This window comes from Diuraphis noxia, unplaced genomic scaffold (genome assembly GCF_037042655.1).
Source record: "Diuraphis noxia isolate RWA-SAM2 unplaced genomic scaffold, SU_Dnox_SAM2 contig0005, whole genome shotgun sequence".
Taxonomy (NCBI): domain Eukaryota; kingdom Metazoa; phylum Arthropoda; class Insecta; order Hemiptera; family Aphididae; genus Diuraphis; species Diuraphis noxia.
Genome location: NW_028301715.1, coordinates 4,286,619 through 4,312,022, shown reverse-complemented (window position 1 = coordinate 4,312,022; position 25,404 = coordinate 4,286,619). Strand labels below are relative to the sequence as shown.

The following is a 25,404-nucleotide window of genomic DNA, read 5'->3' as shown; positions in this document are numbered from 1 at the left end:
AGAGTGTCGAAGCGTAAGTCCGCCAGCAACCTTGTGTTGTGTGAGAGGCCGCCCAGGTCGTCCAGGTCAGCGTGTCCCTCATCACCTCAACCGGCTGTGTTCGACATCTCAAAACATCAGTAGATAATAAGTTTAGTTTTAAGTATTAGTCCCGTTATATGTGAGCTCTGTGATCATTGCAACAGACCGATTCGATCGCAGAGACCTTCCCCGTTAACTAACTTGCATGTTCCTGATTCCTGTTTTCTGTATTCCTCATCCTCAGCGTCGTCGTCGTTGTGTGCGTCAGGTTGCCTACCTAAACTGGTGACGGGGTAACACGTTAGGTTGCCTGTCTACACCAAATCGAGGCGCGAGTGACTAGGGTTGATCTTCATTGGTCTCGACAATCGGTCGAGTAGTCCTTCGGGAAACCCCCTTTATTGGGCGTTTACAATAATGTCATTTAATATCTGGGAATCTTCAATAGCTACATCCGGTACTTTTTCAACCTTTACATACCTCTTTATATCAATTTCAGTACGACCTTCATCTCTTATACTACCTAACTGTCTTAACAGCATTTAAAGCAATAATACATGCCAAATCTGACCAGCGACCAATGAACTTGGTTCCAAGACAATATTTAATCACTTCAATTAACTTAGGCTCGTCGTCCAAAGATAATGGTATACTATATTCCTTATCCAAAAAATCCAGCATGTCTTCTAAAGCTTGACGATAAGCTCTAATTATAACAGTTGGATGAAATTTTTGTTCTAAAAATTGTTCTGCAACACCAAGAATTTCACCAGCGAGTACTACAACTGATGTTGTACCATCCCCAACTTCTTCATCCTGGGTCCGAGCAATTTCAATAAATGATTTAGCAGCAGGATGTTGAACTGTAATTTCTCGTAAAATAGCATTTCCATCATTCGTCATCACAATTCCACCCATTGGGCCCAACAGCATTTTAAGCATAGCTCTGGGTCCAATACATGTACGTACAACATCAGCTATTGCTTTGCCTGAAATAAAAATGTATTTCTTAAGTAAAATAACTGAGAATTTAGGCTTACTTATACAGAATTAACAAAATATAAAATAATTGGTAGCATGCACATTTGAATCAGTTTTAAACATCAAAAGCAAAATGTAATATTAATTAGTAGTTCAAAAGTTCTTTTAAATATTTATTTTTAAAAATCCTTATGAAAAGTCAATCAAATGTTTTGTATGAGATTTTAAAACTTATATTATAAATGAAATCAAAATTTAACAGTACCAATTTCTTATATAATCAAATATATTTACGAATTTTCAAACTATTAATTCAAATTTTCAACAGTAGAAAAATGTAAAAATCATATTGAATGATTCATAAATTATATAAAGTAAAAGTCTTGATAAATTATAGAGAAATGTGTAGTACAGATAGGAAGCAAAAACATTACTTATTTATATATATATATACATATACAGGGTGATTGTGACACATATGCCTATTAAATTATATTATAATAAGTATACAAGTAAGTCGGTGCCTACCTAGGTACCTACTTTTAGGTAAAGTAATTTTAATAATCAGCTTAAAGTACATTGAATTTGAATAATAATTTATCATGTTTGAATATTAAAGTTATGAAAATTTTAAGGAACATTTTATTCAATGTTCAATTTTTAACTCGCAAAGTAAAATTACAACTACACAAATCGAACATATCACTTGAGTAAATAATAAGTACTTATGAAAATTATACACGACATAAAACTGTAGGCGCATTAAACAAATGCATAACCCATACTATACATTTATACTTGCCCTAATAGAATTACCTATTATGGTAAAGAGCCGTTTCGATACGATGGAATTAATTAATTTACCGAAATTTAAAATCGAAAAAAACTATTCTCCTAACAACTGATTGTAATTTTCTGAGAATTTAACTTGTTAACGCTCTAAAAGTTGTTTCACGTAAACATACGTTGACATATTGGCGCAAATTTACTTTAAATTGTAAAGTTATTTTTTAGTTATTTAAGTATTGTAATGGATGAGTTAAATTTGAATTAAATTATATGTGGTACCGTAAGAAAACGATTTTTAGTACGGACAGTTCGTCCGGCATATCAAATTCTTATAAGAAATATCAATATTAATAATTGAAAAAAAAAAGGAATTAAACAGAAAATATTTCATGACAGTTAATATCCTTAATTTACGGTAATTGTCTTGTTTGATAAAAATAGAAAACTTATGAGAAATTTTGCTATTTGTATTTTACCTAGAAGTTATAAACGAGTAAATCATCTGTCGATAATATTATATGAAAAAATATAGCATTATACCTAGGTATGTATTTTTAAATTTTTAAATTTAATATTTTACTCCACTACTTGATTTTTTTATCAATCGACGGAAAATTAAATTAGATATCCATTATGTTCGTGCAATATATTTTGTGATCAATTTATTGTTAAGATTACGGATCGGTTCGTATTATCAGCAGCAGTCGCGTTGTCGAGTACGAATAAAATATCTAAATATAGTTATGTAGTGATATGTAATGATGCGTTTAGATACAAATATGTATATGATGCTCCCTATATTTAATTTATTTGCCCACTCGAATCAGCGTAGAGTATACGGTTTGTAAGGCCAATGTAGTACATCGCCCGGACAATATATTGACTTATTGTTGAATAGAATTATGATTATTACAAGGCCTAAAATATTTGGGCATTGTTATACAATACCCAGATTTCTTCCTTTGCCCGTTACATGTTTAAATATGATTTTTTTTCTGAATCGAGTATGTATATCAATGGCGATTAAAATCTACACGATTCCGGAAATTCACTTATTAGTTATAAAAATGTAAACTCTTGTTGATAATATGGAATAAATTAGTATTATGGTGATATAAATTTTTTTTTAATTTTAAACAGTATTGAACATACCTGTTAAATTTTTAAATATTTTGTGAAACGAATTTAAAAGAAATCGATTTGAGTCGATTAATTGTACGCTCTTTATAATCGCATTTTTGTTGCACTAGAAAGTCTTCTATAGCTCTAGAAATCCAATTGACCTACACTATTCGTACAGTTCATTTTCAAATAGTTTGGACGTCATTTGAGGCTTCTAGAATCGTAAAAATATTAGTGGTGGCAGTGGTAAAACACGCTATTGAGCTTTGAACGAAAACTTATTAGAGCTTATAATTTCTTACATATTGAATCACACATATGCCTATTAAATTATATTATAATAAGTATACAAGTAAGTTGGTGCCTACCTACCTACTTTTAGGTAAAGTAATTTTAATAGTCAGCTTAAAGTACATTTAATTTGAATAATAATTTATCATGTTTAAATATTAACGTTATGAAACTTCTAAGGAACATTTTATTCAATGTTCAATTTTTAACTCGCAAAGTAAAATTACAACTACACAAATCGAACATATCACTTGAGTAAATAATAAGTACTTATGAAAATTATACACGACATAAAACTGTAGGCGCATTAAACAAATGCATAACCCATACTATACATTTATACTTGCCCTAATAGAATTACCTATTATGGTAAAGAGCCGTTTCGATACGATGGAATTAATTAATTTACCGAAATTTAAAATCGAAAAAAACTATTCTCCTAACAACTGATTGTAATTTTCTGAGAATTTAACTTGTTAACGCTCTAAAAGTTGTTTCACGTAAACATACGTTGACATATTGGCGCAAATTTACTTTAAATTGTAAAGTTATTTTTTAGTTATTTAAGTATTGTAATGGATGAGTTAAATTTGAATTAAATTATATGTGGTACCGTAAGAAAACGATTTTTAGTACGGACAGTTCGTCCGGCATATCAAATTCTTATAAGAAATATCAATATTAATAATTGAAAAAAAAAAGGAATTAAACAGAAAATATTTCATGACAGTTAATATCCTTAATTTACGGTAATTGTCTTGTTTGATAAAAATAGAAAACTTATGAGAAATTTTGCTATTTGTATTTTACCTAGAAGTTATAAACGAGTAAATCATCTGTCGATAATATTATATGAAAAAATATAGCATTATACCTAGGTATGTATTTTTAAATTTTTAAATTTAATATTTTACTCCACTACTTGATTTTTTTATCAATCGACGGAAAATTAAATTAGATATCCATTATGTTCGTGCAATATATTTTGTGATCAATTTATTGTTAAGATTACGGATCGGTTCGTATTATCAGCAGCAGTCGCGTTGTCGAGTACGAATAAAATATCTAAATATAGTTATGTAGTGATATGTAATGATGCGTTTAGATACAAATATGTATATGATGCTCCCTATATTTAATTTATTTGCCCACTCGAATCAGCGTAGAGTATACGGTTTGTAAGGCCAATGTAGTACATCGCCCGGACAATATATTGACTTATTGTTGAATAGAATTATGATTATTACAAGGCCTAAAATATTTGGGCATTGTTATACAATACCCAGATTTCTTCCTTTGCCCGTTACATGTTTAAATATGATTTTTTTTCTGAATCGAGTATGTATATCAATGGCGATTAAAATCTACACGATTCCGGAAATTCACTTATTAGTTATAAAAATGTAAACTCTTGTTGATAATATGGAATAAATTAGTATTATGGTGATATAAATTTTTTTTTAATTTTAAACAGTATTGAACATACCTGTTAAAAGTTTTAAATATTTTGTGAAACGAATTTAAAAGAAATCGATTTGAGTCGATTAATTGTACGCTCTTTATAATCGCATTTTTGTTGCACTAGAAAGTCTTCTATAGCTCTAGAAATCCAATTGACCTACACTATTCGTACAGTTCATTTTCAAATAGTTTGGACGTCATTTGAGGCTTCTAGAAACGTAAAAATATTAGTGGTGGCAGTGGTAAAACACGCTATTGAGCTTTGAACGAAAACTTATTAGAGCTTATAATTTCTTACATATTGAATCACACATATGCCTATTAAATTATATTATAATAAGTATACAAGTAAGTTGGTGCCTACCTACCTACTTTTAGGTAAAGTAATTTTAATAGTCAGCTTAAAGTACATTTAATTTGAATAATAATTTATCATGTTTAAATATTAACGTTATGAAACTTCTAAGGAACATTTTATTCAATGTTCAATTTTTAACTCGCAAAGTAAAATTACAACTACACAAATCGAACATATCACTTGAGTAAATAATAAGTACTTATGAAAATTATAAACGACATAAAACTGTAGGCGCATTAAACAAATGTATAACCCATACTATACATTTATACTTGCCCTAATAGAATTACCTATTATGGTAAAGAGCCGTTTCGATACGATGGAATTAATTAATTTACCGAAATTTAAAATCGAAAAAAACTATTCTCCTAACAACTGATTGTAATTTTCTGAGAATTTAACTTGTTAACGCTCTAAAAGTTGTTTCACGTAAACATACGTTGACATATTGGCGCAAATTTACTTTAAATTGTAAAGTTATTTTTTAGTTATTTAAGTATTGTAATGGATGAGTTAAATTTGAATTAAATTATATGTGGTACCGTAAGAAAACGATTTTTAGTACGGACAGTTCGTCCGGCATATCAAATTCTTATAAGAAATATCAATATTAATAATTGAAAAAAAAAAGGAATTAAACAGAAAATATTTCATGACAGTTAATATCCTTAATTTACGGTAATTGTCTTGTTTGATAAAAATAGAAAACTTATGAGAAATTTTGCTATTTGTATTTTACCTAGAAGTTATAAACGAGTAAATCATCTGTCGATAATATTATATGAAAAAATATAGCATTATACCTAGGTATGTATTTTTAAATTTTTAAATTTAATATTTTACTCCACTACTTGATTTTTTTATCAATCGACGGAAAATTAAATTAGATATCCATTATGTTCGTGCAATATATTTTGTGATCAATTTATTGTTAAGATTACGGATCGGTTCGTATTATCAGCAGCAGTCGCGTTGTCGAGTACGAATAAAATATCTAAATATAGTTATGTAGTGATATGTAATGATGCGTTTAGATACAAATATGTATATGATGCTCCCTATATTTAATTTATTTGCCCACTCGAATCAGCGTAGAGTATACGGTTTGTAAGGCCAATGTAGTACATCGCCCGGACAATATATTGACTTATTGTTGAATAGAATTATGATTATTACAAGGCCTAAAATATTTGGGCATTGTTATACAATACCCAGATTTCTTCCTTTGCCCGTTACATGTTTAAATATGATTTTTTTTCTGAATCGAGTATGTATATCAATGGCGATTAAAATCTACACGATTCCGGAAATTCACTTATTAGTTATTAAAATGTAAACACTTGTTGATAATATGGAATAAAGTAGTATTATGGTGATATAATATTTTTTTTAATTTTAAACAGTATTGAACATACCTATTAAAAGTTTTAAATATTTTGTGAAACGAATTTAAAAGAAATCGATTTGAGTCGATTAATTGTATGCTCTTTATAATTGCATTTTACATGCACTAGACAATCGTATTTTGCACACATTGTGGCAATTAATATCCTTAGTTCACGGTCATTTTCTTTTTTTTTAAAAATATAAATACTGATGAGGAATTTGTATATCAGTGTTTTATCTTGTATAATATATTTTAAAGTTTTAAGATTTAATATTTATCTTATTTAATTTAATTTAATTATATTTAATTTTTCTCTAACAAATGGAACAATAACAACGATAGTGATGACGAGATATTCCAATACAGTGGACATATATCATATTGCATTATAGTACCTAATCCATAATTATATAATGTCATATGAAGGAGTATATAGGTACTATGCTTTTTGTTTAACACGATACTATATTTTAGACAATTGTATGAATCATAATTGATTGTATCCTTAATGTGATTGCCGCTACTAGTCTTACTGAGATTAATACGTAAGTACCTCGATAGGTACATGAGACGTGTATTCTTTAATATTATGAAAGCTTCAATTTTTTTTCATTATAGTCACTAGGTATCGTATCATGTATTGTTATAAATGTTAAATTTATGTTATTTACTTAGTTGTTAAAAGTACAATGAATATAGTGTTCAAAGTCAAACAAAGAATAAAATGTTTTTTTTTGTGTCATAAATAAAAGTCTTATTGTCTTTACTTTCAATGAGGGATTAGGTGGGGTATGCATAGATCTAGATCACTTATATAAAACATCAATAAATGAGATTTTAGTTTATTCTTTATTGTTCAACGTTTTCATTGTTTTTATTGTTTCTCATACTAAATCAAAATGATTTTTTTTAAAGTTAATTTAATAACGGTTTCAATTTTAGTCATTGCGATGTGGGCCATACCAGCCTCTAAAGCCATAGCTGACAATGAATTTTTGATTTGTATGTATATTAATTGATTGATATAATATTGATAGTGAAAGGATGAGATATTTTTATTTTGTGATTTTTATTATCATTGAGTTTGTAAATTGTTTTATATCGATTTGAAGGCTGAAACTAATTATTGCTTAGCTAAGATATTATATAAATTCATAAAAAAACAAAGCTATTGCAATTTGTTAAATTTAAATTTTATATATTATTATGAGAAAGCAGATAAAAGTTGTTCAAAAAATTTGATATTGAATTGATTTTAGAAGAAATACCGATTCAAAGCTATAAATCAAATTTGCATGAACTAATTCCAGTATACCCAGCTAAAATGTATTTTAATAAGTTTTTACTGATGTTATAAGTTATAACTCATGCAATTTATTTTACCTAACGCAGTAATTTGATTTTGCTTTAGTCATGCAACAATAGTCAATGTATATTAATAATATAAACAATACCTAACTTTATTATTTTTGTTCTACCTACGATTAAGTCATAATTTCTTTACCAGCTTAAAAATTGAATAACATGTACAATTTGATTGAACAGATGATTGCATTGTTTTATATTCTATTATTATGTGAAAATTATTATATCTTAATTTATGGTCCATGGACATGATGGACTATACAATTAAAAATGTAATAATAAAATGTATCCTTTTAACTTTTATTTTTAGTACAATGCAGAGGTAATATTTTTATTTAATAATCAATATAATATAGTAACTTCATTATATTACACATAATTAAAAAAAAATAATGTTTGATATATTAGATTGTGTGTTCTTAATTTTATAGTTACCTAACTATTATGGCATTATCCCAGTTCTGTCTTTAAGGAAATGAATGCATTTTGAATCTATTTTGATTGAAGTTGATTTCCATTTCAAAACAAATTAACCGTACTCTTAAATTATTGTAACTATTAGGAAAGTAACTTCAAAAGTGTTAATGTAATTTTTACATTTAATAAGTTACTTCTTATTAATTTGAAGTTTTAGACAAATTAAATAATGTAGAATGTAGAAATAGTATAAAATCATAATGTATACAAATATAGTACATTTTTAATTTATTTTTATTCGGCATAAATTATCAAAATAAGTATATCGAAGAGTTTGTTGAATGCCAGATTGTGTTTAAATATAAATAATCCCTTCATATTTTAATAATGGTAAGAGTTATAGGCAAATGATTGATTGATTAAAGATTGAACCATTCAATTCATAAATTGTTTTCTACTCGAGCATAGCTTTATACAACATTATATAAATTATTTTGAACTTACAGCTATTCTTCAGCATTCTATTTGTAATTTTAAAAGTAAGTTAATTGTAATTAATAGATAAATTAGTAAATAAGTAAATAAGTGCTTTAATTACCACCTTTTATATTTAAGTATCTATTTAAGGTAGATATACCTAATCATAATAGCCAGATTGGATTTATTTATCGCTATTGTAATTTAAAGAAAAAATTGGAAATTTGGAGATAATATAAAAAAATATTTATTTATTTATTTATTGTTATAAAATGAAAGTTGCATGGCATAAGTGCTAATAATGAACTCAGAGGTTTATTACACGATAGAATATCTGTGTCAGACCATTATGTATAAAAGAAATATTTTATGGATACGAAGTGAACTGCTCGAATTGTAAAAAATGTCTACACTTTTCCTATGTCAGTTTTATTTACCTGTATTTTTTTGAAAGTTGAATCATCAACCAAAACGGTGCTGTGCCAAATGTTATTCAAAGGTGACGAAATCTACTAATAAACTGGAAAAGTTTTGTTTTCTCTAATAAGCTTAAAATTCTCATGTTACATGTTACCTTGTTTATTATTTATTCATTTATTCAGTGTTTTGAATTACATTTTTTTTTACGAAGTACATATTATTACATATTTTATTATTCACAGTATAAATTATCATATATTTTTAAATTTTTATATGGACTTTAGCTACACAGGGTAAGCTTTATAAGCTTATGAACCCTCATTTGACTCTTATCTGTTATTTTAGTGTAAGTTTAGTTTCGCAGCAAAGTATTTTTTTTCTGAAACGAATGTGCTCTGTATTTTGTTTTTTGTATATGTTATTACTTACAAAACAGTGTAATAATATTTAGTATCTAAAAGTATATTAAAATTGTAGCTACCAACAAACATTTTATTTTTATGATTTTTTACTTTTTAAAGGTATGATTATGTTTGACATTTCGTAGCGCATAATTGTTTATCTAAATTAAAAGACTTGACGAGTTAAATTGCGATTAGAGACGATTAAGATATATTCTTACGAACCTATATAGTTATTCTATAGTTATCGAAAACAATAAGCTAAATTTCTACACGATTTTATAGGGGCCTTTTTCCCCAAAATTTAATTTCGAATTACCGAGTGTACTTAAAGCCTTTAAGCATTGTTTTTGTTCGAATTTACATCGAAATACCAAAGGTTTTGTATTATTGAAGGTTTGAGTTATCGTGAGTCAACTGTATATAATATGCATAGGTAACTTTGTTAGTGCCAATCATTTAAATATTTATTATTTTATTTATATTAATAATTATAGTAGTCATGTTGTAAGGTTTTCGGGCGCCGTGCGACACCTATAAGTCACGCTGTGCCTTTTTTTTCATTAGAATTGAGGTAGGATAGTCTACCACACTCAGCGAGTCGCTTGAATCCCAACTATCGGCCTTAAATGAGTTGCCGGGGAGCCGCTACCCGTTTAGCACCCAGGCGCCCGAGTACGACTTTCCGGATGGATGAGAGCTCGTTGCGAAAGGTGGTATGTGCCTTCCTGTGAGATGATGTTTTTCAATTTCGTTATTGTTGTAGAGGGACTGTTAGCGGCTGTTGAACAGTCGCTTCTGCAGGTCATTCTTCTCTTGTTGCGTGCCAAACGACACTGCTGTATCAGCAGTAGCATTTTTGCCAGATTCAGGGACCGTGCTGGACACCCGGTCTTTAACCAGAGTTAATCTACTACCAATGATCCCTGAGGCTGTGAAACCTATGGGGTAGTAACAGTTAGGGTAGTCCGTTTTTGGCTTTCAAATAATGGTTTGTGATTTTCCTTCCGTCTATTTCACCTACTGGCAGCGATCCGTTTGCAAATGCTTGCAGATGGACCGGGCCTGCCAGCCCCAACCAATCAATGTCATGACTAACCTAACGTAACCATTTTTTTGTGTTCAATCATGACGCGGAAGAGAGGGTACTACAACCATAGTTGGGTCGTCTGTCCCCTCGACCTCCGTATCGTTTATTAAACAAAATAATTTTAACAAACATGTAATTAATAAGTAATTAATCGGTTTGGTGCGTTTTGCGTGTACAAAAAAGAGAGCGCTCTACCTCTCTAATATTCTGCCTTTGGCGTACATGATATACAACTTAACTATGTGGTTTTTATTTTCATTGCCTTATCTGCTCCTCTTCTTTTCTGGTCAAAAGGAGTTTGTTGATAAACTTACTTATTAACTTGTCGAGGTCGCTCATCATCAGTTCTACGACCGTTTCCGGTCACAGCTCTTGGCCCAGTGTTCCCTCCAGCGTTCTGCGATCCATCCACTATCGGCCGTGGTCAAATATTGCATGCTTAACGTAATCCGTTGCTGCTTGGCAGTCAATGGAACTAGGGTCCTCTAGTTTTCCCAAACAATTCAAATATTGTCTGAGACATCCATGGCCCGATAGCATCTAAGTGAAATGGAAGTCAACTGCTCCGTGTTTTTGGATCAACCAGCTCTTAACGTCCCTGATCAGTCTCCAGGTGCATCTTCCCGTGACTTCCTTGTTCAATTCTTTCTGCCATTAATTAAGGACTTCTTAACGTATTTTCTTCTCAATCCCCGCTTTGTTAGGTTCTTTCCTGATCTCGTATCTCTTCGTCCTTTCCTACGCAAGGAAGTGAGCAGGTATAACTCCAGCTACTACCATAATTGCCGCTGTTGACACTGTTCTATATACCATAGCTGTCCTTAGCGCGATAGTGCTTTGAGGCCTTAGAATAGTTTGAATGTTTTTCTCGAACACAAGAGCCGTCGACCAGACTGGTGCTATGTATTGACATATACATAGTAGCTTGCACAGCTCCACTGTAGACAGTAGGCGTCTCTTTTGTTGGCCTGAGCCTACATTTGGCGTTATTCTAGATAATGACTGTGATGTGCTCTACGCCCTTGAGGCTGCCGTTACGAGGTTTGCACGGAACCCGAGAATTCTGTGAAGTTCCACTCCTAAATATCTTATTTGATATTTTATCTGGATACTCATGCCACGTATTCTGAACTCAGGCCTCTCATAACCTCTCTCATTCGTAAGAATAATGGCCTCCGTCTATTCTATTGACAGTGATAGCTCTGCCATGTTCCATTCAATCTGCGACGGCTGTGAGTGCATTGTTTGTAACCTCTTGTAGGATTCCAGTCGTGTGCCCTGTGTAGTAAACCGTATTCTCGGTTTACTCTATTTCCATGATGATCAGCATACATTTTGTACTTTGTTTCTCCTTGTACCTTTTTTTGTTGATTAGTTATTTTATATTTATGGAAAACAACTGGATTAACATTTATAACGTATACCACTCTATGCATGTAATTTTGAGTGAACCAATCCCGTGGCTCCATTTACATCACGCCACGAATGGATATAGGTATAAATATAGTAATTAGTTAGCACCTAAGTTAGAATTAGTCTATACTAGCATAAATGCACATATTCTCAGGCACGAGTGTAACCTGGGTCTTCAAATCTCTTAAATACATATTCTTTTCTAACCTATTTAAATTATATTTTATTATTAAAACTAACTTTGTGACTTCAATTTATTATCTACAACAAGACCAAGAACGAGACATCCGATTTCGTCATTAAATAAATAAGTTTACAAGTGTAGTAATCACGGCAATATTGTAGCGTGGATGATGATGTGCCTTGTTGATTGCCCCCTGTTTGTACCCAGAGCAGATCGTCGTACATCATATTCCACAGAAACGGCCCAAACACCGATCCCTGCCGTACGCCACATGTGATGTCCTTATTACCACCATTCTCGTACTGGAGATCTCTCTTGCTTTGGTAGCTCCTTATAACCCCTACGAGGTATGCTGGTATTTCTTTAACATGTAAGAACTCTTCTATCCTATGCCACTTAGCCGTGTTAAATGCATTAGCAACATCCAGGGCTACCACTGCACAGAGTTTCCTACTATACAATTATCTTGTTGAGACTTTTTCTACAATCCTCATCATTTCTTGCACTACGTCAATAGTAGACCACCATTTTCTGAAGCCAAACTGTCTGTTGTTTATGTCGTGAGATAATTCTATGTGCTTTCCCAAACGTGCTTTGATGATGCGTTCGATTAATTTGCCAAACGTTTTCAACAGACAAATAGGTCTGTACGACTTAGGATTGTCCAACGGCATGTCTCCTTTGCGAAGCAGTACCAATTTTGCTGTTTTCCATTCTTTTGGAAACGTGCCATCTCTCAGGCATGCGTTGAACAGGTCCCTGAGCATTTCTAGTCCAACGGTTGATATTTGTTTAATCACCAAGTCGGGTATGCTGTCTGGTTCAGGGGTCTTCTCCGTTGGTATTTTACGACCACCATCTATTACTTCTTGGCTTGATATCTCTGGGAACCCGATTTCTGTTGACATTTTTGACCATATAATGTTTGGCACCTGAGGAAACAATGAGTCGACAATCGATATCAGCTTACCAGGAAGAAGAAGCCCTGGGATCGGTCTTCTACCCATCAGATTTTTGGTTGCTAACTTGTAAGGAATACCCCGGGGATCCGTTTACACTTGTGCACATAGATTCTTCCATCCAGTTTCCTTGCTTTCCCTGATAGTTCTTCTTAATTTATTTTTGACCTCCTTATAATTGGTGTGGTTTAATTCTTGGGTGCTAGATTGACGATATTGGCTTCTATTATATTTTCTACGTGCCTTTAAACAGTCCTTCCTAAGGTCAGAGATTTCTTGAGACCACCAAAAAGTAGGTATTTTCCTCCTTTGTACTCGCCTCGTGGCATACAGCTGCTGCATGCCTCTTCTAAGTATCTTCTTGATATAAGCCCGGCTATTTTGAAATTGAATACGGATAAGAAGTTCCGTAATTTAGTTTGATTGTATTTTCTCTATGCTCATCTAGCGACGTTGTCCTGTTGAATTGGCTCGTTGGTCAATGCCGATATTTCGAAAGATATGTATCTGTGAGGAGAGCCAGTGAATTGGTCCAAGACCTTCCATTCACGTACTTGTTGTACGCTACTCATAGATGCAAATGTGATGTCTAAGTGTGACCTTGATATGCCACCATTGTAAACTCTCGACAAATTCGGCTTGTCCCTGCGATTGCATGGAATAAGGCCAAGACTGGCGTCTAATTCACCAGAGCTCGTCCCTTCGCGTATTCGCGATGATCACCCCATTTCAGTGACTTGGCATTAAAGTCACCAGCAACTATGACCAAGCCATTTACTGTACTGATGCTGGCATCAAGTCTGTCGAAGAAGTCGATTAATTGAGTGAATTCGGTATAGGGTAACCAATAGCAGGCGTATATTGTAACTCCACTAATCTGTACCCAGCGAAAACCTATTTCGTAGTTTGAGCCGATTTTGTCTATTGAAATACTGCTGTTTAGTACAGCGATTTTAGCGTTTACTCCAGCTCCATTAAACCATCCTTCTTCTTCACTTCTGGAGTGTCTCGGTTCACTTACAACCAAAACGTTTATCTTAAGTTGATTGGCGGTAGCTTGCATGAGATCATGTGCCTCTCTTTTGCTATCTACATTGATTTGCAGAACTTAAATCATTGCGAGGCAATGAATTTCCATCCCCGGGCCGTAGCCAATTCAGTTTGCCAGCCTCACATGTTGTCTCCAACTTAAGTTTTTCCTTAAACGCGTTCTTGTCTTCCTGCGACGAAGTTCAAGCTGCCACCATATGACTTGTTAACCCACACTCGAGGCATGTGTTCCTCCTGACCAGACCTACGTAGTCCTTGAGCACGTGGCCTCTGATCAAACATCTAGAGAAACGTCCCTTTCGATGACTGTCTCATCTCTTAATCCTACAGTAGACAAAGCCTACTCTCGCCTTTGGTATTTGGAGAACCTTTTGTATTATGCCTGAGGCCATAGATACCACCTCATAACTCACTGCACCATAAAATTAGCCGCTATCCCGAAGGTTTACGGGGTCAACGATAACCAGCTATGTGACGGAGAGAGGACCTGCAGTCGTATCCTGCTGGCTTGCGCGTTTTTACCATCATCTCACAGGAAGCCACATGCCAGCCTTCACGACGAATCCTCATCCCTCCGGAAAGTCGTACTCGGGCACTCTGGGGCCAATCAGGTAATTGCTCCGCGGTAACTCATTTAAGGCCGATAGTTGGGTTTCAAGTGACTCGTCGGGTGTGGTGGGGAGTGACCCACTCGCGACCTCTTTCCTTCTACTTAGGCGTTACTTCCGTAGCCCCTACAAGGCCATCCAAAAAGTCCCGGACGTGTTATGGTCAGACGCAGCAATCGCCGACTAGTCTAAATGCTGCGCGTGGCCGACAGGCACGCGCCGCAAAGCTAATATGGCTCCGCTCATCCACGCGACCAATTGTTGCGGCCAAAGGTCGGATGGAATGAGCGGAGTGGCTCTCCAAACTCCCGCGTGATGGGATTTTGAGATCCGTTCCCTCAGGTACAAACAACGACCTCTTTCCCGCTGGCCTAGTCGTCAGGACGGATTTTACTCACGCCGCGGCCCCATCCTTTTTGGAAGCGGTACTGTTTTTAGGATGGGTTTCCGGGAGTTTTGAAGGGCCTAGTCCGTGAATGGCCCCGAGCTTGCCTTCCACGCGCATGTGCTCGTCCACAGATGTGCTGGATCTGAATGTAGACTCTCAACCAGGATGCATGGGAGGTTCCAACCGGCGTGTGATCGGAGGTCCGGCAAGGATTTGTTGTCTCCCACCAGTTGCTTTCGCCCGATCCTTCCGTCTGGAGGTCAATCGTCTTCCCGTCGGTGTCACAGAGCCGTTATAATTTGTGCTCCACTCGGATAGGCGTTTCTCGTGGGAGTATAGAGGGACAAAAACGTCGTAGTACTGTTTTCCGCGCTAAAACTGGGGCAGCCTAGAGACCCCATACAGGAATCTAAATTAACACCGGAACATGTCTAACGAGCCTATCCTGTCTCGGTGCGCCCTACTGCGTCATGAGCAAACGTACGCAGCGCCCAGAAAACGACCTGAGATTCGGTCAATTTTTCATGGACCCACGGTAAGTCCGCTCCAGCCACGCGCACCGCGTCACATGGTTTAGTTCTTTCTTGGTTAGCCAGTGGGCATTCGTACAACAAATGCTTCGCGGTCCCGTTAGGGGACCCTCCCCGGCACCTTGCATCGTCTCTAAGGTTAAACCGGTGGAGCGAGTGATTGAAGTCCCCAAGGCCTGTCATCAACTACGATGTGTAATAGTCTGAAGTGCACCACACACAAGAAGGGCGTTTTATCGTAAGGTCAGTTCGGCATGGTTTTTACCAGAGATCAACAGGGCAAGATCTTTTGCGTACGCGACTATCTCAGTACCGGCAGGCAGTTCCTCCGTGAACAACGGGTTCATCGCTAGCTTCCAAAGATCAGGTCCATACTTGCTACCTTGGGGACATCCTTTAGTGAGGGTCCTCGTTACTCTTTGGTCTCCAATCGTTAATTCCGCTTTTCGACCGTCAAGGTAGCTTTTTGTGAGGTCAATGAGCCTATCCCGACAGTTAACTGCCCTCATATCTAATATCAATTGGGCCCACCACAAGCAGTCGAAGGCACCCGATATATCATGGAAAATCGCATGAACGTATTTTTCTGGCCCATCACTCGTCCATTGTCAGAAATGCTGGATCGCGTCGATCGTTGGGAGGTTTTTCTTGAATTAGAACTGCCTTTTCGACATGTTCGGTTCCACCTCTCTACGGATTCTTTCCACTATTACGTGTTCAAGGCCTTAAAAATCACCGGAAGGAGGCTTATAGGGCGATACGACTTAGCTTCCGTGGGGTCTTTTCCTGGTGATTTTCTGACAACTAACACCCGCGTATCCTTCCAGCCACTCGGGATCCATGCGGTCCTCAGGCAATTTTTGAACACACCGGTGATATGCGTCGTTCACACGAAAACGTGGGACACTAATTGAAAGGAAGCGGACCGATTTTCTTTGGTGGTCAGCTTCTAAACATTTGGAAAAACGCAATGTCAACGTCGGTCATTCAGAGCGCACCAAAATGACTTTTAACGAATCTCGCGATTTCTAGCCCGTTTTTCAACCGATTTGGTTGTGTTTTTTGCTGATCGAAGCCTAATCGTAAGACGAATGTGCAGGTACCAAACACGTAAAAAATGGCCTAAGACTTTAGGATAAATAACGAATTAACTGCGGAGCGGTGCGAGAACACGTCTGTACACCACGACAGCCACCGCTGAACTGAACCAAACCTAACCTAACCTTTATTTTTACAACGTAAATCAGTGACGGGGGGTGGCACCGACGTTAGTCATTTCACCCCCCAGCCACTATCGTTTATTGACAAAAACTTAACAAAAGTCAACTTAAACTATGGGAATGTCTGCAATGGGTCGGGTGCAAAAATAGAGGCCCATACTCCTCTCTTCGGTTGCCTTCGGCATACATAAGTACACTTAACTAAGTTAAATTTTTGACGTGACCGCATGGCTCTGTTCATCTAATATATTGAGTCCAAATATGTTAAGTTGACGCTCAAACGCTATTGCAGCTTCTTGTTTGGCGCCACAGTTGGCGACATAGTGGTCTCTGGAGCCGCACCTTCGGCAGAGATCCTTCCTATCTTCACCTTCGCAGTGTTAGGATTGAAGGCAAAACATCTATAGCATCTGAGCTTTCTGATGTGTTCTACGACTCAGCCGTACACGATGCCGATCCGTAGTCTGCCCACCTTCAGCAACTCCGCTGCGGTCTTCGTCGGGAGAAAAATCGTGGCAGACTTGCACCCTCCGTAAGGTCTCCTCAGGTGTAGGTCCTTGGCTGCATGGCCCTACAAATTTGTCTCACGTTTGACCACTTCCATGACGTCATCGATGCTGGAGAGGCTATCAAGTTCCTTTACTTCTATCGTCTTCATGTGCTCAGTCCTTCTGGCAGTAATGTCTGAGCCCAAAACACCAACCACTACTTCCTTCAGCCTCTCAGCAGTTTCAGCGCCACCATCCACTTCCATGATCAAGTTCCCTTGCCTCGTTTCTCGGATCTTTAGAATCTTGACGAGTTTGATGTTCCAATCCCTCTTTAACACCTTTTAGTAGCTCGCTATAGAAAGTGAAGCTACCTTTCTCGATTATGACCGCGCTTGGTCTGGATTTCTTCTGCGGTCTGTGTTTCTCAGCAGCGAATTCCGCAAGCTGCCTCGACTTGCCTGGTTTAGATGCCCCTGTATTTACGATCTCTGCCTATGTTGGTTCTGATTTTCCTGCCTTCTTCATCTTTGCCTTCTTTCTTCTGCTGTGGCTCTTGGTGGCATTGTCAACGTTGGACAGAGTTGGAGACAGAGAACAGGATTGCGTGTAGTAGCACTGTTCTTGTTCCTTAGAGCATCCTATTCAGCATATGGAGTTTGGCATATGGAGTTGCGGGGGCTAGGCTGGACACACCCGTACCCTCACGGTTGTTTGATGACAACCGTAGTGGGCCCGTTACGTTGGATCCGGGTTTTAGAGAAGATCAGCCCAATACTGCCGACCCCTGGGGTTCCAAGGACCCTGAGGTGGCAACAATATTCCTGTTTGTAACGTTCATATTGGATTTTTAGAGTGATTTCCTTCACTTGCATTTTACCTACTGCCAGTGGATTTGTTATCGGTGTTACCTTCATCTGTGTCCGTTTGCAGCGGCTTGCAGGTGGACCAGACATGTCCGACTAGTTAAGGTAAGACTCTGGGGTTTGGTCTAACTTAGACCGGGATCGCTTTGTAAGATTCAATTAAGAGCCGGCAAGACTCCTCCCACCCCCACCACGTTAAGGCGGATCCCAGGGGGGAACCTTTTTTTTCCGTTATAAATTACCACATGGAAGCCGTACTGTTTTCATATTTATTGGCCCCCATGTGGCATCATTTAATTAATCTAATAAATGTATACAAATTTGAGTTTTGTATAGCAGAAAAGAGTATCCATTCCAAAATAATCTGGTACGTATTCGAATATTTCTATCCTGCTGTGACAAATGGGTGGAACCTAACCTAACCTTTTTTTTCATTTTCAATCGAAAATACACTCACCACCCCGAACTGCCGTTAAGCAATGCTTCAGGTGGTGAGTAAAAAATGATTAAAACGATGTTTGGGGAGTGGAAAAGAAGACAATCCCCCAACAGCAATCCCTCAAAAAATCAATTTACAAGTTGAACAATTTGGCATGGATGGTGCACAGGCCGGGTACGGACAATAATAGGCCGTGATGTTTGGTCACCAAATACTTCGTACGCTGTATATTTATACTCACACACCGAACGACCTGTGTAGATTGTGTGTAAATAGGTATAGCGACTCAATAGAAGTGGACGGGTTCGCCGAGCAAAACTAAAGAGTGCTAGTGTGCGGTGGATGTGTAAGTGTGTATTTGTGTGGGTGTGTGTTTAAAACTAATAGTAAAACGGTAACACGTTCCAGGTAGATAATTAGTTGCTGTATAATACACAAATTAAATAATAATTGTACAAGTATATAAAAAATAACAGCATCATAATAATGGTAGGTATACAAAATATAATATATATATAATAGATCAAAGCCCTTATGGCTATAACAGTATATAATATACTGTGGCCCTTCTGGTCTAACAGAAAAAGATATATATAAATTAGCGGCCCTTCTGGCACGACAAATATAATAATAAATGTATGTATATAGCCCTATTGGCCTAATACCTAAATATTAATAGTATAAATGAATAACAATAAGAATAAAAACTCACAATTTGGTGGAGCGCAGTCTGGCCAGCTGGTCCTAGCTATATAAGAAAAAATCACACACACAAACACAGAAATTAGGAAAAAATTGAATATATATAAAAAAAAATGAGTAGCGGTTAGCGCCTTGCAAAATATAATAAATTGGTGATTCGCGTCCACAGAACATAATACTTAAGGTGGCGATTAGCCAACGGCGATTCGCGTCTCGATTTGCGCCGCACAGTATAACAATAATTGGAAATTTTCGACCACAGAAAATAATAATAAAGGTGGCAAAACAAAATACAAAAAAATGACGCTCGCGACGGTTTACTCAACGACGGACGGGGGAAGACAAAAGTCACGGCGGCCATGTTAATTATATTCCTGCAACCGATCCGGCGGCGCACGATAACCAGCTTTAATCTACATATTATATTATATAACTCGCAGGGTACAATCATGACAAAAATAAAACAATACAAAAACAACGAATATGTGCTGAGTGTGTGTGTGTGTGTGGGTCGGTCGGTGGTGTATATTATTCGTACTTAATAATATTGTTAGCACGGCAATGACGGCGGCGCGAACAGATGGGACAGTCCCACAACTAAGGCCCCTAACAATGTAAATTAGCATAAACGAAAGACCAAGAGCGAATGGATGGCCTCGCAGCCAAAGACCAGGAGCCCGGACGCCGATGGTACGACACCAGCCGAGCCCGCCATCCCCGAAGGAGCGTCCCACATCACCTCCAACGCCTAGACGGAGTGACACCCTGTCGGAACTGCCTGTCCCGTTCTGCCCTCCTTGGCTGACATAATGTCCCTCGCGAATCTGGCAACCGCCTCCCAGTTAGTCGAACTCTCTAGTATCTTGGGCACCAGTCCACCTGGGTCGAATTGTCTGATCACGCTGATCAAACGCTCACGTTCACCCCTGAACGAACGACTCATAGCGAACGAGGGTGTGATGGGCGTCATCTACTTCCTCACCGTAGCCGTTGGGTGGGCCACAGTGGGAACACCCTTCAAACGGTGCACGGTTGATCTTCCGGAGGAACCAGTTGAAACAACAATGACCCGTCATCAGCTGGATGAGGTGAAAGAACAACTCGCCGTGCCTCCTGGTAACCCACAGTTACAGCAGGTCCAGGGGGACCAGGACGCGATCCACTCGCATCCGCTGTCCGTGGGTGGCACAGCCTCCAGTAAACCCCAGTTCCACATTGCCAGCACACGATACCTCAGCGACTGAGGATCATTTGCCCACGCTGCCTCCGCTGAGTCGTCCGGCTGAAAGGACCCCCCGTCACGAGTTCCCAACGACCGCCTCGCCATTCTGACCTCTAACGACGCGAATCGCTCTTTGGCATTCAGGACGATGGGGGTGATACGTGCGACGACCGTCATGGCTTCATGGAACACGGTGCGGTACGCGCAGACGCTGCTGATAGCAGCCAAGCACAGGACGGACGCCAACACCCTAGGATCGGTCCGGCTGAGATCCAGGTCAGCGCCCCACGTCGGAGCGCCGTATAACATACGATATAGAATGTATTACGCCCAACAGCAGATGCCTCCTGATCTTGTGGAGGCCACCTGTGTTGGGCATAAGCCCACGCAGGGCCACCATGACCCGCCTGGCCTTATCGGCCGTAGCGTGATAGTGCGCGCCGTACCACGTCACCTTCGCTTCATGCACGACCCCCCAAGAACATGAGAGTTGCGTACATCTGGACAGTCACCTTGATGTCTTCCGTCCTTATAAACTCCGCCAGCAGATACTGAGCTACCCGGCAAAGGCTAAGGTTTGTTTGCACATACCTTAACTCCGTCATGACGAAGAACCGGACGTTGATGCCATCAGGTAGGTGGGCCGGCTCGCCGTCCACCATGGCCCCTCCACTCTTGGCTGCTCCTAAAGCACTTCTTTCCTCTTTACGCTCCTGGCTTCTTCAAAGGAGGACTAGGCGACTAACCTAAACTTATGAACCTTTTTTTTTTACCTTCTGAATTGCAAGCCGAGAGTGAACCACGTGAGAATTACTTCCTCCCGGTAGCAACGTTTATTAAAAACAATCGCATCACATAAAAATGTATTATAACATTAGTTACAGGAAATTGGGGCCTCTAACCTCTCTGAGGGGGCTTTCGGCCAACATTATTAAGCAACTTAGCTAGATGTGTATTTATTATTTCCTATTTTTAACTCTGTTCTCGCAGGAAACGTCACACGAAACGTGGTCAGTCTTCAATCTTTTTTCCATGCAGAGAGGACACGAAGGTTTCTTGCCGCATTTCACCACAATGTGTCGTACTTCCCCACATCTCATGCACGTGTTCTCCCGGTCCGGGTCATTACACGACGCTGCATAATGTCCGTATCCTTGACATATGAAACAATGGCTGGATCGTACATTTAGACGAACTTTACAAGTACTCCAGCCTATTCTGAATCTTCCCTCGAACAGGAGAAGTTCCGCAATCCTCCGATAGAGGAGAGCGTCCACCGCAGTCTGTCCGCCTGGCGTTCTTCTTAATCTTCCGATTCTGTGCGTATCGTACCTAACACTGCGTACTTTCAGTGCGTATCGAATATCCTCTTCAGTTACACTGATGTCAACCCCTTTAAATTCGACAGTCATCTTCTGCTGTAGCATGGTGGATTCGCCTAAATCGATAATAATTTTGGGAGCTGCAAGGGAACTACTTGCTTCAGGGTGAAGAAGAATACTATTTTCGCATGTCCAACCATAATGTGGTTCAACCTGTCTACTTCATCGCTTATTTTTCCACAAGTAATCCTCAGTTGTTATTTCATCGGGCTCACCTTTGCCGTCAGAACCACGAGCTTCACAATCCAATCCTTCAGTGGTTTATGGACGTTCTTATTTCCCTATTTATATAATATATTCGTCCATTTCAATTAAGATTGTCTCCATCTTATCCAATTCAATTTGGAAGTCGGTCCATTCATCCCATATTCTTGTTCCGATGTCTTCATAATCATTTCATTCCGAGTCCAGTTTTCTAGTCTTTATTTCCGTGATGACCGGCCTCCTCCCCCGAATACGTGGGGGCCTGGGTCAGGGGTAATGTATCCTTGGAATCTTTAACCATCTTTTATTTTTAAGGTAAATTCTAACCTTGAGGTATAAACCTGCCACCAGGTGGTTTACTGTTTTCTTCAGAGTTTGTTTGCTAGTGGTAGCCGGTAGACCAAACCTTCCTGGCCCCAACCGGTTATGGAGAGAGCCAGTTCACGGGTAGAACCTCTTAGCACCAACCAAGTAAATGGCCGTGACCCCCCCCCCCCCCCCCAAACACGACAAGATGGGTTCCGTTGTGCAGGGAGCTTATGAACTTAACTTAACCTAACCATGTAGGCTGGTCAAGACCGTCAAACCTTGGTGTCGGCGGACCGGACAATGGACAGTCTTTCTGTTTTTATAATCGACCGGAGGTTATTAGATCCTATATTTATTTTTAGGTACTCCGTATAAGATTTATCTCCCCACCTCTCTTGCTTGTTATCGCCCCTCCATAAATAAAATATATTTTATAAAAATATACTTTACAAAATGTTATGAAAGACATGTCTTGGGCCCAATAGTATATGAAATTTTTAAAATGGACAATATTGTGTGTGTGTGGGTAAACTAAAACCAGTATTAAAATAATTATATTTTTAAAATGTAATCATGAAATATTAAATACAAACAAAATCTTATTTTTTGAATCCTTAATAACTCAAACATTTTCCCCCCTGACGAATACGAAATTACTACCATACCTACAACTGTAATGACTTAAAATAATATTAACAAATTAATGTTTTGTTATATAAGTATCTCCGTTATTAGTGCATTGATATCCCATATGCATAACGTATGTAGGTTTAAGATTTCGAGGTTAAGGCCCTGAAATGGTATTGGAGACAGTAACATTAAATAATAATGTATAATAAAATACTGGAATAATACAATTTCAGGTGATTACACAGATTTAGAAGGAACGCTCCAAAACAAATGTATGTATTTCATTTTTTTTTTATTTAAACTTTGTTTAACAATTAGTTTCAAAAATTTAAGTGACATTAAATAATATATACATATAATAAGAAAACAGAATACAGAAAACAAAAAAGATGTCTGATTAGATTAAAAAAACTGTATGGCTGAAAAAGGATAAAATGTATAATACAATATTTTTTTGTTGGGTTGAAAAGATATTTTTAGTATCGACAGGAATGTTGTAAATGTTTGAAACGGAAAAAAGTTGATCCCGTTGATTTGATAGATTGGAGCATGAGAAAATTAGGTGGCTAATATCACAAACCATAGGTCGTTGTGGAGTGCGCAGAGAAGAGAATCATTCAAAAAATGTATGTATTTGAATCTAGATAATTAAGGCCTCTACAAAAACGTCATTTTTAAGGCGCTAAAAATGTTTTAAGCAAATCATTCTTTCATAGTGGTAATCACTCGTATTATTGTGATGATCATTAACCTGAGTATACTCTTCAACACTCACGTGCTTCATACATTTTACATGCAATGCAAATGCAGTTCACCCATAAGATTGAAATATTCGAAATCAATTCATGAACGTGAAATAGGTGTACGTAAGATGAAAATCTAAGTACTTGCAAAGGTTTTAAAAAATGTACCTAAAGATATTGTTACGTCCCGACTGAACGTCGATTCATACATTAACATAGAGATAAAATACTGATGTACAGTGAGATAATGTCTTTATTTTCACAATTTATTAATACTTGACACAAAAATACAGTTTATATGCTATAAAGGTGTTGGTGAGCGGTGTTACGACCTTACTCTGAAATATTGTTTTAAATGACAATGGGTTTTACGACCTGCCTCTAAGTGGCTTAAATGTCCCTAACCGTCTGATTCAAATTTAAGAATCGTTTGGCTCACATTTTAGAAAAACCCGTCTGGCTCACATTTTAAAAACCGTCTGACGAGCTCTTGTCGTGGTCTCTCTTATATATACTCGTATCCGTAGAAGTAGGTGGTCGTACGTGGTGGTGAAATCTGGCACAATAAGGCAGAATTTGAGTCTCCTGGTGTAATTGGTTATTCTAGTCGATTCACATCCTTTATTAGTAACAGTGACTTTCCGAGAAGAGACGTGTGACAATGCTTTTATAGTTTAATTATCTACGCTTTTTTTACGATGACCTCAACAGGTTATTTTATATTAATTGCCTACTTAGTTATATCACATAGTAGAAACTTACATAATGTTTTGAATATTGATAGGGTACGTAACAATATTTAAATACAAGATTACTTCATATCGGTCGGAAAACTTTTTAAATTTTAGTGAATTCTCATCGGGAATAAACATTTTAAATTTATATTAGATTATATTTATTATAAACGACAACAATTGTTGAATAAAAATTGCAATATCAAATCAAAAAACTTTTTTTTAAATCAAACAACTAGAAATATCTAATTTTTGTCAGTTTCTAAGGTTGTTTTGATGAAAAACATATATCAAGCTGTATATTGTATAATACAAAACTCTATATAAACTGTCAAATTAAACATCATTATCAGTATATTTTAGGCATAATACTTAATGAAAGAAAATTATAAAATACCCAAAGCCTTTTAAAGTGTATTTAAGTATTTAAATTGAATACTTATTAAATATTATAATGCATACAAATGATCTGGTTTCAATGCAATTAATCGTATATATAATAAAAAAAGATGTACCAACAATTTATTATTGTAATTACCTAGTTGATTCTATTTATTTTTTAGTTGATGCATGTAAGTATTTTCATTATTTTATTTAGTATAACTAAGTTTTATCAATGGAATTATTTAATGCAGTATGCAATAGTTCTGTAACGCTTTACATATTATAGTCTTATGATTTTTCTACAAGACAGGTTATTGCACCCATAATAAGGTATATTAAATCGACTACTGTCACTCTCAGCTATGAGAT

At 36.8% G+C, this 25,404-nt stretch overlaps 1 long non-coding RNA gene and 1 pseudogene across 1 annotated transcript; one reads left to right on the top strand and one right to left on the bottom strand.

The window, feature by feature from the left end:
- Positions 1-260: 260 nt before the first annotated feature.
- Positions 261-7,389, bottom strand: LOC149054768 (T-complex protein 1 subunit gamma pseudogene; annotated as a pseudogene).
- Positions 7,390-7,470: 81 nt separating this feature from the next.
- Positions 7,471-23,456, top strand: LOC107169181 (uncharacterized). The gene is made up of 3 exons (XR_001506239.2): positions 7,471-8,097; positions 8,699-8,731; positions 23,408-23,456. It is a non-coding gene; the product is annotated as an uncharacterized LOC107169181 (long non-coding RNA).
- Positions 23,457-25,404: the final 1,948 nt, after the last annotated feature.